This window comes from Anopheles moucheti, chromosome 2 (assembly GCF_943734755.1).
Source record: "Anopheles moucheti chromosome 2, idAnoMoucSN_F20_07, whole genome shotgun sequence".
Taxonomy (NCBI): domain Eukaryota; kingdom Metazoa; phylum Arthropoda; class Insecta; order Diptera; family Culicidae; genus Anopheles; species Anopheles moucheti.
Window position 1 is genome coordinate 16,079,399 of NC_069140.1, and position 6,316 is coordinate 16,085,714.

The window sequence follows — 6,316 nt, forward strand, 5'->3', positions numbered from 1 at the left end:
GATCAGCTGCCGAAAACAGAAACGATTGTCCAACCGTTTCGGGGGGCGACGGTAGTCTGCAGATCACGGAAAGCTTTGGCATGTCTCGTTCACCTTGGGCTAGCGGGAGTGTACCCGAACTAGGTGCACTGTTTCTACGCAAGATAATGAAAGGAAAAGGTGCGATAATTATAAAAAGTTTCACTGAATTCGAAATCGAAAGGGGTTAAGGCAGCAAGCAGATGGAGAAGATAAAAAGTGTAGTTGGAATAAGTGGAGCATGCAGTATGGTTCCGATAATGGTTACATAGCTCGCAGTGAATGTTTGCATGGGCGCGTGGTACTCCAGTTCAGCTTGGCCGGCTGACATGGAGTGAGTGAAACAGCAACGATGAGTGGAATACATTGCTCGGCATGGTTGCCTTGGACTTGTAGCGAAATTGTTTGTCAAAAAGATCAAATAATGAGGGACAAATGACAAACCATTGTTCTCGGCTTCGGCTGAAGGTTGTTTCAGTTATCTTGCAGTAGTGAAAGCAACCCTTCTGAAGTATCTGATGATTGATATTCTAGAAATTACGTTAGTTTGCCATCTGGTAGCTTGACAAATGTCTTTCATGTCGATCGGCAAGTAGACTACTTGTAGGTTATGGACCAACACTGCAGTTGGAAGACCATTGTTTCTTTCTTCTTTTGTGAGAAATTAAAAAAATTAAGCTTGAATAATTTTTTAAATTGGACATTTGGTATATCTTTGGAGATCATAGAGCGAGTGGAGTTTGGATAGTAAGGGAATAAGAGCTTGTACGCTTGTTAATCGCAACATTGTGATCCGGTGTCATATCCCGGCTGTGATATTCTTCATCCAAATATTTGTTTCCTCAATTAGAAGATACCCTTGCTTTGGAATTCTTACAGATTTTGTGCTGTGGTTCCGTTGGAAAGATCCTATCCCCAATCTTTACCGTCCAGGGAGTGCGTGCGTGCTTGTACAACAGTGTCCAAGGTTTTAATCGATGTCAACGGGGTTGCACATGCCATGACCGTGCGCCAACTGGATTATGGTATCGCTTAAAGAGAAGTGGATCCGAGCGAACTCGTAGTGTGGCACTGGGCTGTGGCAATAGATTTCGACCGATGGATCCGTAACAACCGGCTTTTGATCATCGCCCACTGTCCGGACACTCTGCATCGAGAGATAGCACTAGTTTAGCACGATTGGTAAGCTGGATGGCAGCCCGTGCCCTGGGTGCTGGCTTGCGATGCAACATAACGATAGGCAACAGTGGAATGGTTTCTCCGGCAGGAACCGATCCTGTAGCAAAACCGCATTAAACCCAACCGGAAGAGTGAGAAAATTGGTTTTGCAAAACTCAATCAAACGGTCTCCATTATTTTGGTTTCCTGATGTCCGTACCGAACAAAACGAGTGCCCGGGAATTCGTGCACTCAGGGGTCGGGGAAATAGGTACACGGACAGGGTGCAGGGAAGGCACGACGTTCGACGTTCGTTGATATTGAATCAACAGTCCCGGGAATTTGGTGTGCCATGGTACTCACATTTCGGGGCGATATCGGGTTGTGTTGTTATTTTGTTTCGATTCCGAATACGTGCCCTGTTTGTTAGCGGGGTGTTTGCGTTTGCGACTCCACCCTAATCATCATGGGTTGTCATGGTTGTTACGGGGAAGGATGAGTTTTCGCCGAAACCCTGCGGGAACTAGGGCGAAGGAGCTGTGCAGTAAATTTACAGGCCGGCAGCAGAAGAAAGCACCGCAACAAGGGAGAAAACACAGCAAGTGGAAGCAAAAAAAAACGCTGCTCCGCTGTATCGGAAGGAGTTGAATTGCTTTTGGATTGGTTTTCGTGAACGACAAATGCAGCGCGCCGTAATGGTGGCTTCCTTTCGCAAACGAATTCCGCACGAGAAGGAAATTACGCGCCATACGAAACGCCCAGATCGCACTCGGTAATGAAGCTACATTGTGCTGTGATCGACATGTGCGCCACGGCGAAAGGATTGGTAGGTCCCGGTGCGTCCCGGTGCGTCTTTGTCATCGGTGCCACAGATCAAGCCAGAACATCCCGCTGCGTATTGACCACAGGACGGCCCAGATTCAATGATATTAATCACATCTTTACGGTTTGCTGAGAAAGTTAATTTATGATACCGAGCACTCACGTATGCTCGTAAGCTTATACTTCCGGTTTGCCATATCCGTCTGACGATGATCGGGTCTCTCCCTGCGGCCGACTCTCCGGCACGGGGCCTATTTTTACTCGGTACGCTCGGTACACGTCGTTGAGCAAATTGTTTACCATTTTATCCATGCCCCGGACGGCCGGGCGGATGTGTTCCGACGGTGAGCGTACGGTTTGAGGTTAAGTCCGACTTCCTCCACCGCCCGAGCGTACACCGGCGGGTGTGGAGGGTTCTGACGCGTCCCCATTTAATCTTATCCTTCCATCATCGTTTACTCTACTTATTTCCGTATCACAAATTAACTTCTCTATTGCTGCTTCTTTGCCGGTGGTTTGCTTACGGCTCGGTGTGGCAATGGCGTCGGAAAGCGAGACCGATGAAACAATGCTGCGGTAGTGGGTCGGTTTCCGGTCCGGGCCGGCGCCCGGACGCAACCGTTCCGAAGCGGCAGGCCTCGGAAGGCCGGATGGCCGTACGGTGGTGGACTCTCCCTCTCCAGGGATCAACGAGAGGGTCTTTTGTTCTGAAGTACGTTACGTAATTTACGATAAAGCATTTATGGTTGATTGTTGATTTCGACAAACGAAGTGAGCCTCCTTTGTGGATACAGTGGGTTGTAGAGCATAAATAAATTGAATTCTTGCTTGCAGCCAACAGGAAAAGAACAACTTTAAACTTTAAAGAAAAGAACCACGGTGAATAGAGGAGTCTGTTAGGAATTTTTGGATTTTATAATGTTATTTGCTAAGGGGCGCACCGTTCAGCTATTGTCCTATTGTCCCGAAGACGAACTTCTGTTTCGACAATATCTGGCAACACTGCTTTTATTATTTGTATCATGAAAATGAGCTTTTATGACGGCACACCAAGGGGCCCATGAAGGGGTTTCACTTCTGCTAAAGAGTTTATTGCTATTTGTGGCGTTTAATTTTGAAGTTGCTTTTTCCCCGCAATCCTCCTCGTGTGCAGATTTTGCATTTTCCAGGTCATAACCGTCCATAGTATGCAGCGTGAAATTGATCCAAAACTTCCGCATTCTGACGAGAAAAGCAATAATTTCCTTCGTTTTACTTTGCTTTTGCTTTCCACAGAAAAATCGTACAGCTCTCGTGACGAACGGTCATTTTGGCTGTCATGCGGGGAGAATTGGGTGAAGCTAGCTCAGGGCACAAAGACGATGACTGAAACCGATAGAGCAGCAGGTCTTTATGCGGTCGCCGAGGTCTTGTCCGTCGAAGGGTTTTGCTGTCGATGTAGCGTTTTCCGTCCGGGCTTTGTGTAGACGAAGCGGAGGTTCCTTTGTTTTTCGTGCCATTTCGTGCAACGTTTGCTGCTTCTCGGGAAAACAGGCGGCTCAATAGTGTGGAAAGGAAGTCACTCAGCAGGAGGTATCAACGGTTTCTTCACCGGTCTAGCACGGTACCGTTCGGTAGCGTTTAACCGAAAAATATTGAATTTTAAGATTTTTCCACGACGGTGAAGATGAAATTGCGGTATGCGGTTGGAGGAGGGCCCGGTTGGGTTGATGCTTCTCCAGTGGCTGATGGCTCGTTTGCATTCAACGCCAAACGGATGCAACAACTCGTTTTGCATCCTGTTGACCGAAACTGGAACGCGGAATTCGGAAAATGGTCGAGATAATACCCACGGCCGGTGGGATGCGAAACGGCGCAACGATGGTGCACAAATAGCTCCAAAAGCTTGTATTATGCAAATCATGACCTCGGCATAAAGCATAACTTGGAGTTTTCGGTGGAACGACCCGTGGGTTTTGGGTGGATGCGTGGAATATAGAGCTGCATTTTCGTTCACATTCATTCAGCTATGACGCCATATTGAAACTGGCGTGTGCTTACGTTAACTGTGGTGCCCTGTGTGTGTGTGTGTGTAAAATGGTCGGAAAAGCGTGGAAAAGCGATGGTTGGAATCCGTTGGCAAAGTCTTGCCCCGCGTAAAGCGGCAACGTGGCGTGACAGAAGAGATTAAACCTGTACGTCCTGGAAGGTTTATGGAACCGCACGGATAGCAACGGACTCTGGTGTGTGCGATAATGAGTGGGAACGGGTTGTTTTTTTTTTGCTGGTGCGAGGAACCCAACCCAAAAAGCGCCACCATCTACGGCGCTTATCTTTTATCGCGAAAGAGAATTTTCACTTTAATTACTGCTAGCTAAAAGCGAGCGTTTGCTAAAGGTGAAGGACTGAGTCGCTTGAAATTAACTTCCGATCCGTATCAATGTGATGCAATAAAGCGGAATGTGCCCATTGTTGTCCGTTATGTCCGTCCGGAGCGAAAGTTTTGTATCGACAAAGTGTATCGGTTTCCCCGGAGTTGACCATTCACTTTCCTGGAAGTGCGACATTCGTTCGTCGAAATCAAATCCTTTCAATGATCGGAAAAGTTTTAATCTCCGTTCCTTCAGTATCGATCTAGTCCTCGGAAGCACGTGCCCCTAATCGAGGGATCGATTGGAAAGTTTGCCACGAGCATCATCGTCCGAGCAGCAAAACATGCTCATAAAAATTGTTTAAAAATTATGCACTCAACGTGCCCGGGATGGCTGATGGTGTTGAAGCCCCCGGGGGAGGCGAAGAAGGGCTTATGGGTTTTTCTTGGTGGTCCATTTGCCATTCTTCGATACTGGGATGCTGTTTAACGATCTTTCAGACTTCTCTTCTTGAATTGATCTTTGCAAATACCGTGCGTCCGTTACGCCCCGTTGGGTCCGTATTCCATTTCGTACGGACAGCCGTATTGTGGCCACCGTACGTTGAAGAGTGGCTTCCGACAACGCTCCACTCCCGCCGCGCCGAGTCGGTTGGGAATTTCTTGCAAATGTGGCCGATCCGCATGACTGACCAGCGACGCACATACCCACAGACACAGAGAGAGAGATATGAACAGTTGGTTCGGTTCAACTATCGACAGCTCCACGCCGACATTGCAGTCAAATTTCTTAACTTTTGGCACGCTTCCAAGCGGCAATGGGAATCCATTCCATTTCTTTTCCACTCTTGGGTCTTGGGTCTTGTGTCGAGGTATCATTATCGTTTGCTGCTTTGCTGCTGGCAGACGGATCCCCCGTTTTTGGGGCAGCTTGCATCTTGCCTGATTGTGATGGGGCTCGATGAAGTCCCGATTGTTGGTTGAAGTTCTTCCCGCAAGGTTGCCTGGGATGCCGGGGGAATACGGCGCCATTTCTCAGCAAACCGCTCTCAAAAACTCGATGCGTTTTGCGCTTCAAATCCAATGCATTATCCTGAGTGTATCGCTCATTCTCGTAATGGGCCGGATGTTGCCCTGCCGCTCTGCAAGAGGGGATGGAGCATAACCATTTACCATGCAACTTGGGGCTGTGTGTATGGGAGTGTAGTGCCGGATGTGGCATGGCAAGCGTGTAGATACATGTGGCGAATGTGCTTCGGTTTTGCGGAAGTACGGACAGGCAGTGCAAACTTTCTACCACTGAGCAGCCCAGTCAAGGCAAGGTGATCTGGTTTAAGTGAAGAGTAATTGTTAAGGGTTCATATAAAAATGGACGACCGGAAAGGGATGATGGGAGTTGAAATAATGTGCTTAGAGATTGAAATTCGGTCAAGTCAAGTACACACCGTAACAAATGAGAACTAAATTTGGGGCTAAGTTGGTTGAATATTTTTTAGAAGAATTTATTAAGAGTGTTTATTACTCATTTAAATATGTTAAATATTTTGTTAAAGTTCATGTTTTATAACACGGTTTATTTGTGATAAAATTCCTCAAAAAGTCCAGTGTTTTAGGTTTATTCTTTACCTAAATGAAGAATACAGACTTAACGCTCTCGGCATTTTCCATGGGAGTATATTTGGTCTGTTTGGTATGTACGGAGCACTATCCCCATTTCGACAACATAAAACGAAGCACCGTAAAGAAAGATCTCAAAATCGGATAGAGCACTGTTTGTTTGCTAGTTGCTCCATTGTCATTATTGCAAATGTGCTGAAATTGAATTGCAAGGAGCATGTATTTCGGTTTTATTACTGGATACTGCGGTGCAGACGATGATGTTAGCGTCGTCTGGCGTGTGAACTGGGCTGGCTGGAACCCTTCGGAGTTACCAGATTTTTCCGGTCACGGGGCGGTACCGGTCGGTAG